Source organism: Mobula birostris, chromosome 2 (assembly GCF_030028105.1).
Source record: "Mobula birostris isolate sMobBir1 chromosome 2, sMobBir1.hap1, whole genome shotgun sequence".
Classification (NCBI taxonomy): domain Eukaryota; kingdom Metazoa; phylum Chordata; class Chondrichthyes; order Myliobatiformes; family Myliobatidae; genus Mobula; species Mobula birostris.
Genome location: NC_092371.1, coordinates 42391762 through 42407991, shown reverse-complemented (window position 1 = coordinate 42407991; position 16230 = coordinate 42391762). Strand labels below are relative to the sequence as shown.

Genomic DNA, 16230 nt, shown 5'->3' with positions numbered 1-16230 from the left:
TTGTACTTACTGAGCTTAGGAAGGAATGTTGTGATTAGTATGAATAAAGTTTGCTAGTTTTTTAAGACAATGCCTCCTACACTCACTGAGCAAGATTATAGATTTGATGTGGAGCAAGTGTTGTGGGAACCAAATCTAGATCCAGATCTAAAAAACAATGAAAATGTAGTTTCATTATCAGAAGTGTATGCCAGAGATTTAAATAACTGAAATTAAAGTTTGCAGCTGCAGTGGTGAGATTTCAATTCATATCTTTAGATCATTTATCAGGTAACATAACTGGTGTTGTAATACCACTCATTCATGAACATTTATGAATGATGATAACACATAAATGTCACTGAGGAGGTACAGCTCAAGCAGATTTTATTCTTAAATATTGGTTGAAAAGCGTTGGAGTGACTTTTAACAGAATCATCTATTTAACCTTGTAGTTTGTTAGGACTACAAAAAACCTTACAGATTATTGTGCAAGAAAATTCAAGTGTTCATTAAAGGGTTTTTATCTTTTATTAAATTTGAAGCACCTCTGATTTAAAAAAAAAGATAACTGGCTTATTATTTCAAGTTCCAATGGCTTTAATGAAATGGAAATCAAAAGGGAATATAATAGTTGTCTCAGGTTATATTACCTATCCATCCTTACAGTCAAAAGATACATTTCTCCCCTACCAAATGAAAGCCTATAAAATAAGCAATAAATTGCATAAGTTTAGCTTTACTGACATTTTTTTCCTGTAGATTATAACTGACTGGCAGTTATACATTTTGCTTGATAGGGCAGAGTACTGCATGCCTTCTTTGCTATGATGGCTATACTCTATAAATTTGAATTGTTTACTCTGATTAAACATAGCACTATTTTTGAAATAGCAGTTTTCTTATAATTAGCATTAACATTCTAATGTTGTCCTTAAATAAGCCTGAAAGAATGACCTATCGGTTGCATAACTGTATTTTATAGTGAGCAACCAAATATGGCACATTTTTAAAACAATAGCCACAGTAATTTTAAGGAATAATTCAAGATACATAAATTAGTAAGGCCACGATTAGCCAACACGTTATTATTTTGAAACCATGATTTCAAAGGTAATATTTGCACAACCTTGTTACTAGTTGTGCTTAGTTAATGATTTGTCCTTGTAATCTTATGTAACTGAGAATATTCAGAGACATCAGTTTTTTCTAGTTTTCTTTAATATTTTGTAATTATATGTGTACATTTTTGTTTTATTGCATAATCTGTATGTGTCCCCATCCTCCCTCTCTCATGACTGAAGTCAGACAGCTGCCTCTTCAATAGTAAAGATGTGACCTGGAATCACTTACATGGCAAGATTTCATTCATTGTTTTACGTATATCATGGTCATTGCCTCATCAAATAAGGAATATAACACGTGGCATACTTTCCTCACACAATTCCTCATACTAGGGTTTGAATCAGACTTGTGTGTCGTGTAGTCCTTTAGTCATTACCCACTACCATGAATGATTGTACAAATCATGCTATCTTTTCCATGTAATCAGTCACTGGAATATCATTACAGCAGTCTCAGAATTTGTGGCTACCCTCGGTATCACCATCGCATCAAAGCCACTTATCCATAGACCAATGTTTTTTGGTTTCAAAACCATGTTTTTCACTTTTAAAACAATATCCCCAGCATCAATATTTTGTTTCCTCCAAGGGCTCAGCAGATGAACATGATGTGTCACCCAGCCTCCTATTCATGTGATGCCTTCACAAGACCACAAAAGAATCATTCATCGAACTGTTTGTACTTCAGATCTAACCACCGTATCCCTCAATCATCTAGAACCAATTCTAGATCCCATACAATTAATTAACTTGTAAACAGCTACTTTATTTCCATCTAACTATTTTTAAAAATATTCCTTTCTATCTCACTTCTATGTAAAATTCATTTGCATCCTTGCATAATCTGTTGCTGTCCTCTGCTGGCAATTAGTCTTCAGCAGTAGGATTAGACTGCTTTAGAATCTCATACAATGCATTAAATTCTCAGAGAAAAAGGCTGTGAGATAACTTCTGCACCCCTAAATTTCTACATGCAAGGCCCAATGTTCATCCCAATGTGTTTTGACAATCAGAGGAGGGTTTTATTTAACCTTTTGCTGCTAATTTACACATGGATTGGACTTCTATTAATAGATCAAAATCAGGCCCTTATTTAAAACTTTAGTTTCATTTTCATGCAAAATAACACCACAAATGTTAAAAGTGGCACTACCCAATGCCATCAAACTGTCTTAGCTCCGTAACAGACAGCATTAACAGCTGCAACCCACCTGCAAATAATCAGATCTCCTGAAAATTCTAGGAAATCTTGCAAGGATATTTTGTGGTTCAAACTGTAGTTTGGTCCTATGGTATTGTATCCATTATTCTGTTAGCACAAGGATATGAATTATCAATACAAAAGTCCATAAGACATAGGAGGAGAATTAGGCTATTTGGCCCACTGAGTTTGCTCCACCATTCCGTTATGGCTGATTTATTATCCCTCTCAACCCCATTCTCCTGCCTTCTGCCCGTAACCATTGACACCCCTACTAATCAAGAACCTATCAGCCTCCACTTTAAATATACTCAATTACTTGGCTTCAACAGCCATCTGTGTGAATGATTTCCACAGATCCATCACCCACTGGCTAAAGAAATTCCTCCTCATCGCTGTTCTATTGGGACATCCTTAGCATTGGCCGACAGACAGACCTTTCTGGCTGTAGGAAGAAATGGACCAACAGGAGCAACAAAATCATATAAGAGAGCTTCAAGTGTTACCATGAGGCTCTGCTGAAGAGATCAGAAAGACAGGGAAGTTATTCTGGTCAATGGTTCTGCTGGCCTACTTGAACATTAAGCGAAGAATAAAGCAAGAGCTGTTTGTTCCTCTCATGAGTGTTACAGCTGGAGCTGCAACACACTAGCAGAACAAGAATAGTTTTGCTGTGGCAGCTGGGGACACCGTTGGCTTCAATTTCTGTGTAACAATGAAACTTCAGGCCGATTATGAAACATCAAGTTGCAGTACCCTTCCCAAACACAGGTGGCAGAGCACCACTTTATCAAGCTGAAGTCAATGCCTGGAATTGGATTACCAGTAGTAGCAGTAGAATCAGCTGTTTGGTAGAGTTCAAGCAGCTTTTAGATAGCCACATGAATATAAAGGGAATGGAGCGATATGGATCTTAAAGAGAGGAGCATCAAGATTAACAAAACATCGTGTCAGTGTTGTTACTGTTCTCTGTTCTATGACCTTCTTATTACTCCTACGAGTCATCAAAGAGGAGTTATGAAACTTAGTCATCGTGTACATATGGCCATCAGCTTTCAGCAAGGCTGGCTTCTCCAGGAACTACATTAGGTTTCAGTTCCTTAATGTCCAGCTGGTCTTTAGCCACTGGCAACTGCGACATTTCAAGCAGATGATTTTTCTCAGCAGGCCTCATGATGTCTGCAAGCTGTGGCAGTCCAGCAGTTATTCCTTCTTTGTCAAGAATCCATTGATCCCAGACTCGCTGCAAAGAAATTGAATAACCTTACAGACGTGGCTGACTGCTAAAGTTCAAAATGCAAACCCGTCTGGTCCAGAGCAAAACGACAGCTCATTGCTTGAGGCAGAAGTGTGTTGCAGTGGAGATGTTCTGTCTTCTCCACACTATTGTCCACCAAAGAGGACAACTACTGCAGGATTCAGGCGGTGATGTGGAGGAAATTGTTAATCCAGTATGTGTAGCAGTATCCAAAAGGGATAGAACATCTATCTGCAACTGGACAGAGAGCAAGAACACTTTGTCCTTTCAGTTACTGCATTTCTCCTGCCCTCATTGCCATCTCAAGCCTAATATCAGTGCACGTTATCCATGTTAATCCAACCCTTCTTCAACAAAAAACATGAGCATCTACTGGACAATAATTCATTTACATTTCACAGTTTTAACAGAATCATAATTTTAAAAATCATCAAATATAATGGAGTTGCCGTCTAATTGTTTTAAAATGGTTAAATAAATATTATGAATTCAGATGATATTCCATAGTTTTGATTTATTAGTAGTGGAGAATGAGCGTTTACTACAACCACTACAACTATCTCCCCAAACACATTTTGCTTCAAATCAGTGAGGGTGTGGAAAAAGAAGCAAGTGTCGCTGTCAAGGTCAAGGTCAAGTTATGGCCTGAGTAGCTGCATAATAGAACATTCTGAAATTGTCAGGTTGTTTCCAGGAATGGTAACTGAAATATTAACTGCTGCTGGAAGATGAATTCATTGAAAGGTGCACTTTGGTCTGCCCAATACTTGTTGGTCTGCAGTGTAAGGAGATGTCCACAAATAAATACTGTTAACTGACACTTTCTAGGGTACAGGGGTGCATACTGAGAAGTGCACTTAAGTTAGGTGCATGATTGTAAAAGTTTTGTGGGGGAGGACCAGAGTCTAGGTTGAATCATTTCATAAACTTCTATCAGTTCTCTTCTCAGCTTATGATGACCCAGAGAAAATAAATCAGGCTTGTCCAACCTATCCTTATTGTTCATATCCTCTCATCCAGGAAGCATCTTGGTAAACTTTTACTGCACCCTTTCCAAAGCCTCTATGTACTTCCTGTAATGCGGTGACCAGATATGCACAAAAAAACTCCAAGCACAGCCTAACCAAAATTTTATGCAACAACATCATGATTTAGAGTCATAGTACAGTACAGAAACAGGCCCTTTGGCCCATCTAGTCCATGCCAAACTATTACTCTGCCGAGTCCCAAAGATTTCGGCCATCGCCCTCCGTAACTTTCCTGTCCATGTACTTATCCAAGCTTCTCTTAATTGATGAAATCCAACCAGTATCCACCACACTCACCACCCTCTGAGTGAAGAAGTTCCTCCTCATGTTCCCCTTAAATATTTTACCTTTCGTCCTTAACCCATGACTTCTAGTTCTAGTTTCACCGACTTCAGTGGGAAAAGCCTGCTTGCTCTTACCCTGTCTACTGTATAGCCCTCATAGGTATAGCCCTCATAGTTTTGTATACTTTTATCAAAACTCCCCGTATTCTCTTACATTCCCTCCAGGGAGTAAAGTCCTAACCGATTCAACCTCTCCCTATAATTCAGGTCCTCAAGTCCGGGCAACATCATTGTAAGCTTTCTCTGCACTCTTTCGTTCTTTTTGATATCTTTCCTGTACATAGGTGACCAGAACTGCACACAATACTCCAAATTAGGCTTCACCAAGAGGTAGGTATACAACTTCAACACAGCATCCCAACTTCTGTACTCAATACTTTGATTTACAAAGGTCAATTTCTCAAAAACTCTCTTACAAATTATCTACCTGTGATGCCATTGTCTGTGATTTCCTGACTCTTATAATTTGTGCCCCTAGTGTTGAAGCATGTCATATGCCTTTTTTACCACTCTCTCTACTTTCAGGCTGGAAAGGACTTCAACTCCCTCTGTACTTCAATGCTGTTAGTCTTTCTGCAATGGACTGTATACTTTCCCCTTAAATTTGATATCTCAAAGTGCAACATCTCATACTTGCCAGAATGAACAGATGACCTTGCAAAAGGAGGGCTAGGTCAAGATCAGCAAGTAATGGGCAATGTGGCATGATAGCAGCAGGACAGAAATATATGAGGTTTTACGCGTTGCTTCTTTGTGTAGAAAAAAATTAGGTTAAAATGAACCCCTGCCCCAATCACCTGCAAAATCGAATCAAATGATCCAAATGGCTCAATTTAATATCAGAGAATGAACATAGCATACAACCTGAAATTCTTACTTTTCACAGACATCCTCCCCCAACGCACAAGCAGCAGCAGAAGCTTCGAACTCCCTCCCCCAAGTTGCACCAGCAAAAGCATCAACCAACACCCCCCCCCCCGATCGACCATACAAGCAACAGCAGAAGCCCCCAAAGAGACCTTGATCCAGAGTCCACCAAAAACTACAATCCATAACTCAGCAGTCTGATACCTCAGACAGGCTCATTCTTACCAGTGAGGGAGAGAGAGATCACTCCGTGCAACTATGAGAGTGGGAGACTGGCAGCTCGCTGTTCCAATGTTACAACCTTCTGCATCGCTCTCCGAGCCCCACAGTTCAACAACCGATAGGCTCTCACTCACCATCAAAAGAGAGAGAGAGAGAGAGAGGGAGAGAGGGAGAGATCGCTCGGGTACAGGAGCTTTCTTCTGACAGCAGCACGCGCTGCTTGCTGTCCCAATGTTTCACTCTCCCACGACACTTCAGTCAGCAGTGCCGGTGAGGAACCAGGTCGTCTACAGCAGCGGTCCCCAACCACCAGGCCGCAAAGCATGTGCTACCGGGCCGCAAGGAAACGATATGATTTGGCTATGTGAAACGATATGAGTCAGCTGCATCTTTCCTCATTCCCTGTCACGCACTGTTGAACTTGAACACCCCCCCGCCACCCCGTTGGCCGGTGTGCAAGAGTATTGTCAATATTAAGCTGGTCCATGGTGCAAAAAAGGTTGGGGACCGCTGGTCTATGGGGCCACACCCCAAAGGTGCAAGTCTTCCAGCTGCTTCTGGCGATATTGAAATACCAGGCCACACGGCCGGTGCAAATACCTACTGCTTGCAGAGAACTGTATTTTATACTGCAGCTGTAGATCACGAACTCCAACAGAACCCCGGCCACCTTGAAAAGAAAGACATGAGAAAGGAAGAATAAGCTGTTGTGTGGATAAATGGGAAGAAGTCACCTGGGTCTATAAAAACCTCTGGTGCCACTTTTTCTAACTCATCCCACAAAAGAATGTTTCATATGTTGCTTCCCCTTGATGATTTTCATCTCTTTCCCAACACAGCCATCCAAGGCTTGCATGGGGCCTGACCCATTCTCTGTTTCTGGGAGTTGCCCTTGTCTGAAAATCAGCTTGCCTTTCTATACTAAAACAGTATATCACTGCTCCACAGAATAATCAGTTACATGCTAATTGATTAATGTAAAATCAATGTATTAAAATCACTACAGCACAATTTACAAATTCTAAGATTAGAGCCATTTCATTACCTGCTAAATTAACAAATAATATCATAATTGGAGTATTGGCATTGCCAACTTTGCCCAGGACAATACAGGCAGAATTGTACCTTACACAAACAGGAGAAAATCTGCCGATGCTGGAAATCCAAGCTACACAGACACAATGCTGGAGGAACCCAGCAGGCCAAGCAGTATCTATGGAAAAGAGTACAGTAGACAATATGGGCCAAGACACTTCAGCAGGACCGGAGAAAAAAAGATGAGAGATAGAGTTAAAAAGGTGGGAGGAAGAGAGGAGAGGGAGAAAGACAAGGTAATAGGTGAAAGTGGGAGGGAGAAGGGTGAAATAAAGAGCTGGGAAGTTGATTGGTGAAAGAGGGATTACTGGGAAACGTGGAGTCTGATAAAAGAGGGCTGAAGGCCATAGAACAAATAAAAGGAGGGAGGAGCACCAGAGGGAGGCAATGGGCAGGAAAGGAGATAAGGTGAGAGAGGGGAAAAGGATAAGGGAATGGTGAAGGGGAGGGGATTCATTTACCAGAAGTTCTAGAAATTGATGTTCATGTGGTCAGGTTGGAGGCTACCCAAATGGAATATAAAGTGTTGTTATAAAGTCCAGCCTGAGTATGGCCTCATCACAACAGTGGAGGAGGCCATGGATAGACATATCAGAATGGGAATGAGAAGTGGAATTGAAGTGGAATTAAAGTGGGTGGCCATTGGGAGATCCCACTTGGTCTGGTAGACGGAGCTTAGCAAAGCAGTCTCCCAATCTACGTCGGGTCTCACCAATATACAGGAGGCCACACCAGGAGCACCAGACACAGTATATAACCCCAAAAGACACTAAGGTGATGTGTCACCTCACCTGGAAGGACTGTTTGGGGCCATGAATGGTAGTGAGGGAGGAGGTGTAGGGGCAGGTGAAGTACTCGTTGCGCTTGCAAGGATAAGTGCCAGGAGGGAGATTAGTGGCGAGGGACGAATGAACAATTATGGCATGTAGAGAGCGATCCCTGCATAAAGCAGAAAGTGGGGGGGAGGGAATGATGTGCTTTGTGGTGGGATCCCGATGGAGATGGAGGAAGTTCCAGAGAATTATGTGCTGGACATTATGAAGCTGGTTGGGTGTTAGGTGGTGAAAAGAGGAACCTTATCCCTGATAGAGAGGGTGGGGTTCAGTTGTACCTTAGTTATTTTGAACTTTGGTTTCAGGTACAGATCTCATAAATGTGACTACATTCAAAGTATAGGCAAATTATGCCTGCAGGCATGATTCCATGCCTCCAATGTAACAGTTGTAATTTAATGAACAACTCTTCTACTACCTATAGAACAAAACAACATGTCGTATTTATATACCATCTTCAACATGAAAAGATATTTCAATATATCTCAGACCAAGGATGGAAATAAAAACCAAAAATACTGCAAATGCTGAAAATCTGAAACAAAAATAGCTGAGAACTCCTAGCAGGACAGGCAGCATCTGTGGAAAGAGGAAAAGCGTTGACAAGAAAAACCTCTTTGTCAGAAAGAGAAATAATTAATTAGCTTTCAGTTGCAGAGAAGTTGTGGGAGAGTTTGGTAGAACAAAATGGAATATCTCTTATGACAAGGCCAAATGGATTACTTTGGCAGTTAGATGGAGATTATGCTACTTTGTCATTTTCCTGTGTTGCTAGGAATGTGGTTGTGGAACCTGAGAAACTCCATTTTTAATGTGGTCACACTGCAGTCTTCCAGGCTTAACATAAGATTCTCTAACTACCAGTAACCTGTTCTTTCTTTCTGTCCATAGAAATACCTATCTGTCCATTTCCTGTTTTGATTTTGGCTCGGATTTTCCTCTCATGTTTTACAGTCCTGCCATTGGAAACACAACACAAACATAAAAGGAACAAATGCAATCAAATAGATGGATTTTAAACTCAAGGTGTTGTGAGATTGAAAACTAATTTAGGCCAATGAGCATGTGGGGTATAAATTACTTGAGACATTCTAAAGGAAGAGATAAAATTAGAAGAGCTTTGAAAATCCTGAGTCAGAACTATAGGTGAGAAACTAGCAGATTAGGATTTTGTAAACAGATAGGGTGGAGCAAGGGTGATATTGCTGAGTTTTAAAATTGAGAATGAAGAATAAATTCTGAAGGACTCTGACATCAGTTGAGGGGAGGAAGGAGGAGAGTTGTTATTTCTGGAGTTTCTCTGGACACAATTGAAGAGGCAAGATCCGAATTGACATATAGGGTATGCTGCTAGTGTTGGATATTGTGCAATGAAGTTGAGAACAATGAGGTAGGGTAGTGCATGATGGTCAAAGTTCCAGAGGATTCATGGATTTAGTTAGAGATGTTTCGATATTATGCTTGAGGCAAAATCCTAATTTGAGGGGTTAAACAAAAATCTACGGGAAAAGTTTGACCTTGGAAAAAAGTTTGAAGATGACCTTACAGGAGATAGTAACACACAAAAAATGCCGGAGGAACTCAGCAGGTTAAGCAGTATGTATGGAAGGGCATAAATAGTCAACATTTCAAGATGACACCCTTCATCAGGAGATGAGTATGTTTTTTCAGATGATATACGATGGCAACAATTCTTACAGAATGGGAAGAAAAGAGTTGAAGGTATTCATCTGCATTCCCAAATATTACAATCAGGAAGGAAGTTATATAACCAGCTATTACAATCAGAAACAATTGTAACATGCTCTTGATCCCGAGTTAAACTGCTTCAAAGTGCTTGCCATTGGCTAGAAGGGTTTTCCATAGAAAAAGTCAATCCGGATGTTCCCTAACCAAAAACTATGGATGAACTGAGAAATCCAATCGTTACTGACCTAGGACTGAAATGTTTAAATCATGTGATCCTGATTTTTACAAGAAATCGAGATATGACCTGTGTAAAGTTATTAGAGGTGCCAAGAGACAATACCAGCCCAAAATCAAGCACCAGATCAGCTGTCGGTAGTGGCAGAGCTTACATGCAGTAATGGGTGAGGAACAAAGTAGGGTAGCATCCTCAACCGCAGCACATCCAGCCCCAATAAGTTTAATGCATTCTGTGCATGTTTTGAACAGAAGGGATTGGTATGTCACCACCTACACCAACAACCTCCAGTGCACACGAACCCAAGGTCACCGTTGGAGGCATATGATCAATATTTTGGACCGTGTACCTGTGAAAAACATCTGACCCAGACAGTATCCCTCGCTGTGTGTTTAGACCCTGTGCAGATCAGCTGGTGGGGACGGTTGCACACGTTAACCTCTCCCCTTCCCAGTACCTAAGAAAAAAGGTAACATGACTACCACCCAGTGGCCGCGATATCTACCATCACGAAGTACTTTGAGAGATCAGTCATGGTGGCATTAACTTGAGCCTCCCAGACAAACTTACCCACTGCACTTTGCTTGTGGCCAAAACAGGTCTACAGTGGATGCCTTCACCCTGGCCCTACACTCACCTCTGGTGCATCTGGAGTGTAACCTAAGTCCAGCTATAAGTTTGCAGATGATACCACTGTTCTAGGCCGTATCTCAAATAATGATGAGTCAGAGTACAGGAAAGAGATAGAGAGCTCATAAACAACAGTCTATCCCTCAATGTCATCAAAACAAAAGAACTAGTCATTGACTTCCGGAAGAGTGGCAGTACACATGCTCCTGCCTACATCAATGGCGTTGAGGTTGAGAGGGTTGAGAGCTTCAAGTTCTTAGGAATGAAAAGAAATATAGATTATAAAAGTAAAGTTGCAGAAAATATAAATACAGATAGTAAAAGTTTTTATAATTAGATAAAATGGAAACGGGTAGGTAAAATGAACATAGGTCCTTTAGAAGTTGAGAAGGAGGAATTAATATTGGGTAATGTGGATGTGGATATGGCCAAGGCCATGAATGACAATGTTCACTGTGGAGAACACATCTAACATGCCAAGGAGAGATATAATGAATGCAATGGGCAGGGAGGACTCCAATACAATTGTTGTCACTAAAAAGGTAGTGATTAGCAAACTAGTGCAGCTAAAGATAGACAAGTCCCCTGGTTGTGTTGGGATGCATCACAGGGTACTGAAAGAAATGACAGAAGCTATAACAGACATGCTTGTGATAAGTTACCAAAATTATCTGAGCTCTGGGCAGGTTCTGGCAGATTGGAGTCAGTGAATGCCATGCTAGTGCTTAAAAAAAATGAAGGCAAAAGGGAGTAACAATAAGCCAATTAGCTTAATGTCTGTAGTTAGGAAAATGCTTGAAGCTATCGTTAAGGAAGAAATAGCAGTACAATGTTGGTAAATGTAAGGTCATCTACTTTGGAAGAAATAATAGATAAGATTATTATTTCATTGTGAAATGTAGCAGCATGCTGTTGAGCAGAGAACAGGAGTGTTTGTGAATGAATTACAAAAGGTTGGTTTGTTGGACATGTTATCAAGAAGGCAAATGGAGTATTGGCCTTCATTGCTAAAGGGATTGAATTTACGAGGGAGGTTATGCAACAACTGTACAAGGTACCGAGGAGGCTGCACCTAGAGTACTGTGTGCAGTACAAGGTACCGAGGAGGCTGCACCTAGAGTACTGTGTGCAGTACAAGGTACCGAGGAGGCTGTACCGGGAGCATTGCATGTAGTTCAGGTCTCCTTACTGGAATAAAGATATACTGGCTTTCGAGATGATGTATAGGAGATTAACCAGGCTGATGAGAGGGATAGCCAATATGCCTGGGACTATACTCACTGGAACTCAGAAGAGTAAGAGGGGATATTACAGAAACAAATAAAATTATGAAAGGGAAGATATGATAGACACAGGAAAATTATTTTCATTGGTAAGTGGGACTAGCACAAATGGACATAGCCTCAAGATTTAAAGGAGTACATTTAGGAGAGAGATGACAAGCAACTGCTTTTCCTAGAGCATAATGTATCTGTGGAATTCTCTGCCCAGGGAAGCAGTGAAGGCTGCCTCACTAAATATAATTAAGACACAGTTAAATAGATTTTGCTTAGCAGGTGTGTTAAGGATTGTGGTGAAAAAGCAGGTCAGAGGAGCCGAGTCCCTGGCCAGATCAGCCATGATCTGATTGAATGGCGGACCAGGTTCGGTGCCCTAGATGGCCTGTGCCTGCTCCTATGTGTTCTTATGTTCTTACAGCATCAAAAATAGTCTGTCCCAGTCCAACCACATAGATACAATGGCCAAAAATACTCATCGGGTCTCAACTTCTTCCAGAGACTAAAGGAATTTAGCACGTCCCCATCAACCTTTATACTTTATACTTTATTGTCGCCAAACAATTGGTACTAGAACATACAATCATCACAGCGATATTTGATTCTGTGCTTCCCACTCCCTGGATTACAAATATTAAATAGTAAAAATATGAAAAAGAGGAAAATTAGAAATATTAAAAATTTAAATTATAAATCATAAATAGAAAATAGAAAAATGGGAAGTAAGGTAGTGTAAACAAAACCGAGAGGCAGGTCCGGATATTTGGAGGGTACAGCCCAGATCCGGGTCAGGATCCGTTCAGTAGTCTTATCACAGTTGGAAAGAAGCTGTTCCCAAATCTGGCCGTACGAGTCTTCAAGCTCCTGAACCTTCTCCCGGAGGGAAGAGGGACGAAAAGTGTGTTGGCTGGGTGGGTCATGTCCTTGATTATCCTGGCAGGACTGCTCCGACAGTGTGCTGTGTAAAGTGAGTCCAAGGATGGAAGATTGGTTTGTGTGATGTGCTGCGTCGTGTTCACGATCTTCTGCAGCTTCTTTCGGTCTTGGACAGGACAACTTTCATACCAGGTTGTGATGCACCCTAGAAGGATGCTTTCTATGGTGCATCTATAAAAATTAATGAGGGTTTTAGGGGACAGGCCAAATTTGTTTAGTTTTCTCAGGAAGTAAAGGCGCTGTTGGGCCTTCTTGGCAGTGAACTCTGTTTGGTTGGACCAAGTCAGGTCATTTGTGATATTGACCCCGAGGAACTTAAAGCTTTTGACCTGTTCCACTTGCGCACCACCGATGTAAATTGGGTCCTGCGGTCCGTTACTCCTTCTGAAGTCAGCAACCAATTCCTTCGTCTTGCTGACGTTGAGGGATAGGTTATTGTCTTCGCACCATGCCACCAGGTTCTTAATTTCCTCTCTGTACTCAAACTCATCATTACCCGAGATACGGTCTACAATTGTGGTGTCATCAGCAAACTTATATATTGAGTTTAATGGAAACTTGGCTACACAATCATGGGTGTACAGTGAGTACAGCAGGGGGCTGAGTACACAGCCTTGTGGGGCACTGGTGCTCAGAGTGATTGTAGAGGAGAGCTTGTCTCCTATTTTTACAGCCTGGGTCCTGTCTGTGAGGAAGTTGAAGATCCAGTTGCAGATCTGAGTGCTAAGGCCCAGGTTCTGGAGCTTAGGAATCAGTTTATTTGGAGTGATGGTATTAAAGGCAGAGCTGTAGTCAATGAAAAGGAGACTTACGTATGCGTCTTTATTCTCCAGGTGTTCTAAGGAGGAACGTAGGGCCAGAGAGATGGCATCTGCTGTTGACCTGTTGCTTCAGCAGGTGAATTGCAAAGCGTCGAGGTTACCAGTAGGCTGTGGTTGATGTCTGCCAAAACCAATCTCTCGAAGCACTTCATAGCAATTGATGTCAGAGCCACAGGGCAATGGTCATTCAGGCATGCCAGCTTGCTCTTCTTTGGCACCGGGATTATCGTTGCCTCCTTAAAACACGGGGGGATCTTAGACTGAAGCAAGGAGCAATTGAAGATATCAACAAACACTCCAGCTAGCTCGCTTGCACAGGCCTGGAGAACCCGTCCTGGGACGCCATCTGGGCACTTCGCTTTCCTTGGATTTATCTTCAGGAAGGCCCTTCTAATGTCCTCCTTGGTGACGATGAATCTCGATGCCACCAGGTCCGGTTCATCCAGAGGGAGTGGGACACTCCTCTTCTGTTCGAATCTTGCATAGAATACGTTAAGTTCATCAGGAAAAGAAGCACCACAGTTATTGATATTCCCAGCCTTTTCTTTGCGCCCAGTGATCTCATTTAGACCCTGCCATAGTCTACTGGCATCCCTCTGATTAGCCTAGGCTTCCAACTTGGCTCGATATTGCCTCTTGGCGCCCTTAATTGCTTTCCTTAAGTTCACGCCTGGATTCCGTGTAGCGACTGGTGTCCCCAGACCTAAAAGCCGCAGCTCTAGCCTTTAAAAGGGACTTGACCTCATAATTCATCCAAGGTTTCCGGTTAGAGAATACCCGGATCGTCTTGCGAGACACTCAGTCCTCCGTGCATTTCCAAATAAAGTCCATGACAGATGAGGCATACTCATCGAGGTTAGCTGCCAAGTCCTTGAATACTAACCAGTCCACCGATTCAAAGCAGTCACAGAGGACCTCATCCATTTCCTCCATCCAACGCGACACTACTTTTGACACTGTGACCTCCCGCTTCAGTTTCTGTTTGTAAGCCGGGAGGAAGAATACGGCCTGATGGTCCGATTTTCCGAAGTGAGGTCGTGGGACAGAACGGTAGGCATCCTTGACTGCTGTGTAGCAATGGTCAAGTATATTTGGGCCTCTAGTGGGGCAGGAGACATGTTGGTCTAACTTTGGCAGCACCTTTCTGAGGTTGGCCTGGATAAAGTCCCCGGCTGTAAAGAGCAAAGCCTCCGGATACCTGGTCTCAAGTTCACTGATGTTGAAGATGGCGCGGGTAACTGATTTTTTATTGATGCACCATAGAAAGCATCCTATCCTAGCAATTGCTCTGTCCATGACTGCAAGAAGCTGCATAGAATTGTGGAACAGCTCAACACATCATGGAAAGTAGCCTCCCCTCCACAGACCTTGTCTACATTTCTCATAGCCATGGTAAAGCAACCAACATAATCAATGATCCCACCCTCCCCAGACATTTTCTCTTCTCTCCTCTCCCATCAGGCAGAAAATACAAAGGCCTGAAAACACAGTCCATTAGGCTAAAGGACAGTTTCTACTGTTACGTACCCCGTAACTGGGTTGCCAAACCAGCAGAAATGGACCACTTAGTTGGAGTCTGGTTTAACAGAAGCTAATAAAGTTTTGTTAAAGAAATAAGTAACACAGTACTCTAATCATAAGGATATAAATGCAACAGGTTAGCAATGATAAAACACACATGTACACAGAACTAGGGTAATAGGAATCAACCAAGCTCTATCGCAGTCTAGGGGTAAAATGATCAGTCTCAAGTGACGCAGAGTTCAGTTCAGTTTAGTACAGTTTGCAGTAATCGCTGTTGTGCCGTTGAAGAGAGAGAGAGGGAGAGATAAAGATATGCAAATCTGATTCAGCAGACCTTTGATGTTCTTCGCAGTTAGCTCTCGGGCGGACCCTTTGTTATGTCTTCTGTGGTCACTGACTGTGACCCCTCCGTTCCGGATATGACCATTCTTCCGCGGTGAACCCGGCACCCAGGCAAGGGCGGACACACACACCAGGTTCCCGCCGATCGTACCCTTTCACCCTGTGCGTCTATGGTCAGTTCCCGCGACCAGACTTCCAAACCCCCACCAACTTGTGGGGGCAAACCACTCTTCCAGGGTCTCGTTATCTCGTGATCTCGTGGTGTGTGTCGTGCCTTAGCGAACCTGTTTTTTTTATCCCCCTGCTGGGGTATCGCCTGTCCATCAAACTTCAAATCGTTCAGGTTCAAAGCAGTCGGTCTGTCAATATCTGAAATGTGTTTCTTTCTCGTTAATCTCTCTTCTCTCTTATTAGCGTTTTGAATGTTTCTCCATTGTCTCCCTTATCTCTCTCATCAGCATCAATCTTCTGATAACTTGGTTTTTCATCACACTACCCACCTGTCATGAGACTACTGAATGTTTCCCTAGAACCTGAGATGGACTCTTGACTCACAATCCACCTCATTATGATCTTGCACTTTATAATCTACCTGCACTGCACTTTCTCTGAAGCTGTTGCACTTTATTCCACATTCTGCTTTTGTTTTACCTTGCACTACCCCAATGCACTGTGTAATGAATGATTTGATCTGCGTGAAAGCTTAGATAAGTTTCTCACTGTCCTTGGTGTATGTTAAACCAATTTCAATTCCAATAGCAGATTGCTGAAGCAATCTCTCTTTTTAAATCAGATGAATTATACCCAGTGTTTAAGAAATTCAGT

The 16230-nt window shown here is 42.1% G+C and overlaps 1 long non-coding RNA gene across 1 annotated transcript in view; it reads right to left on the bottom strand.

The window, feature by feature from the left end:
• Positions 1-5932: 5932 nt before the first annotated feature.
• The window catches only part of LOC140186154 (uncharacterized), a 56553-nt gene continuing 46255 nt past the window's right edge, over positions 5933-16230 (bottom strand). Inside the window, exon 3 of the long non-coding RNA XR_011882796.1 lies at positions 5933-6693. This is a non-coding gene — a long non-coding RNA (uncharacterized lncRNA). The remainder of the gene's footprint in view (positions 6694-16230) is intronic.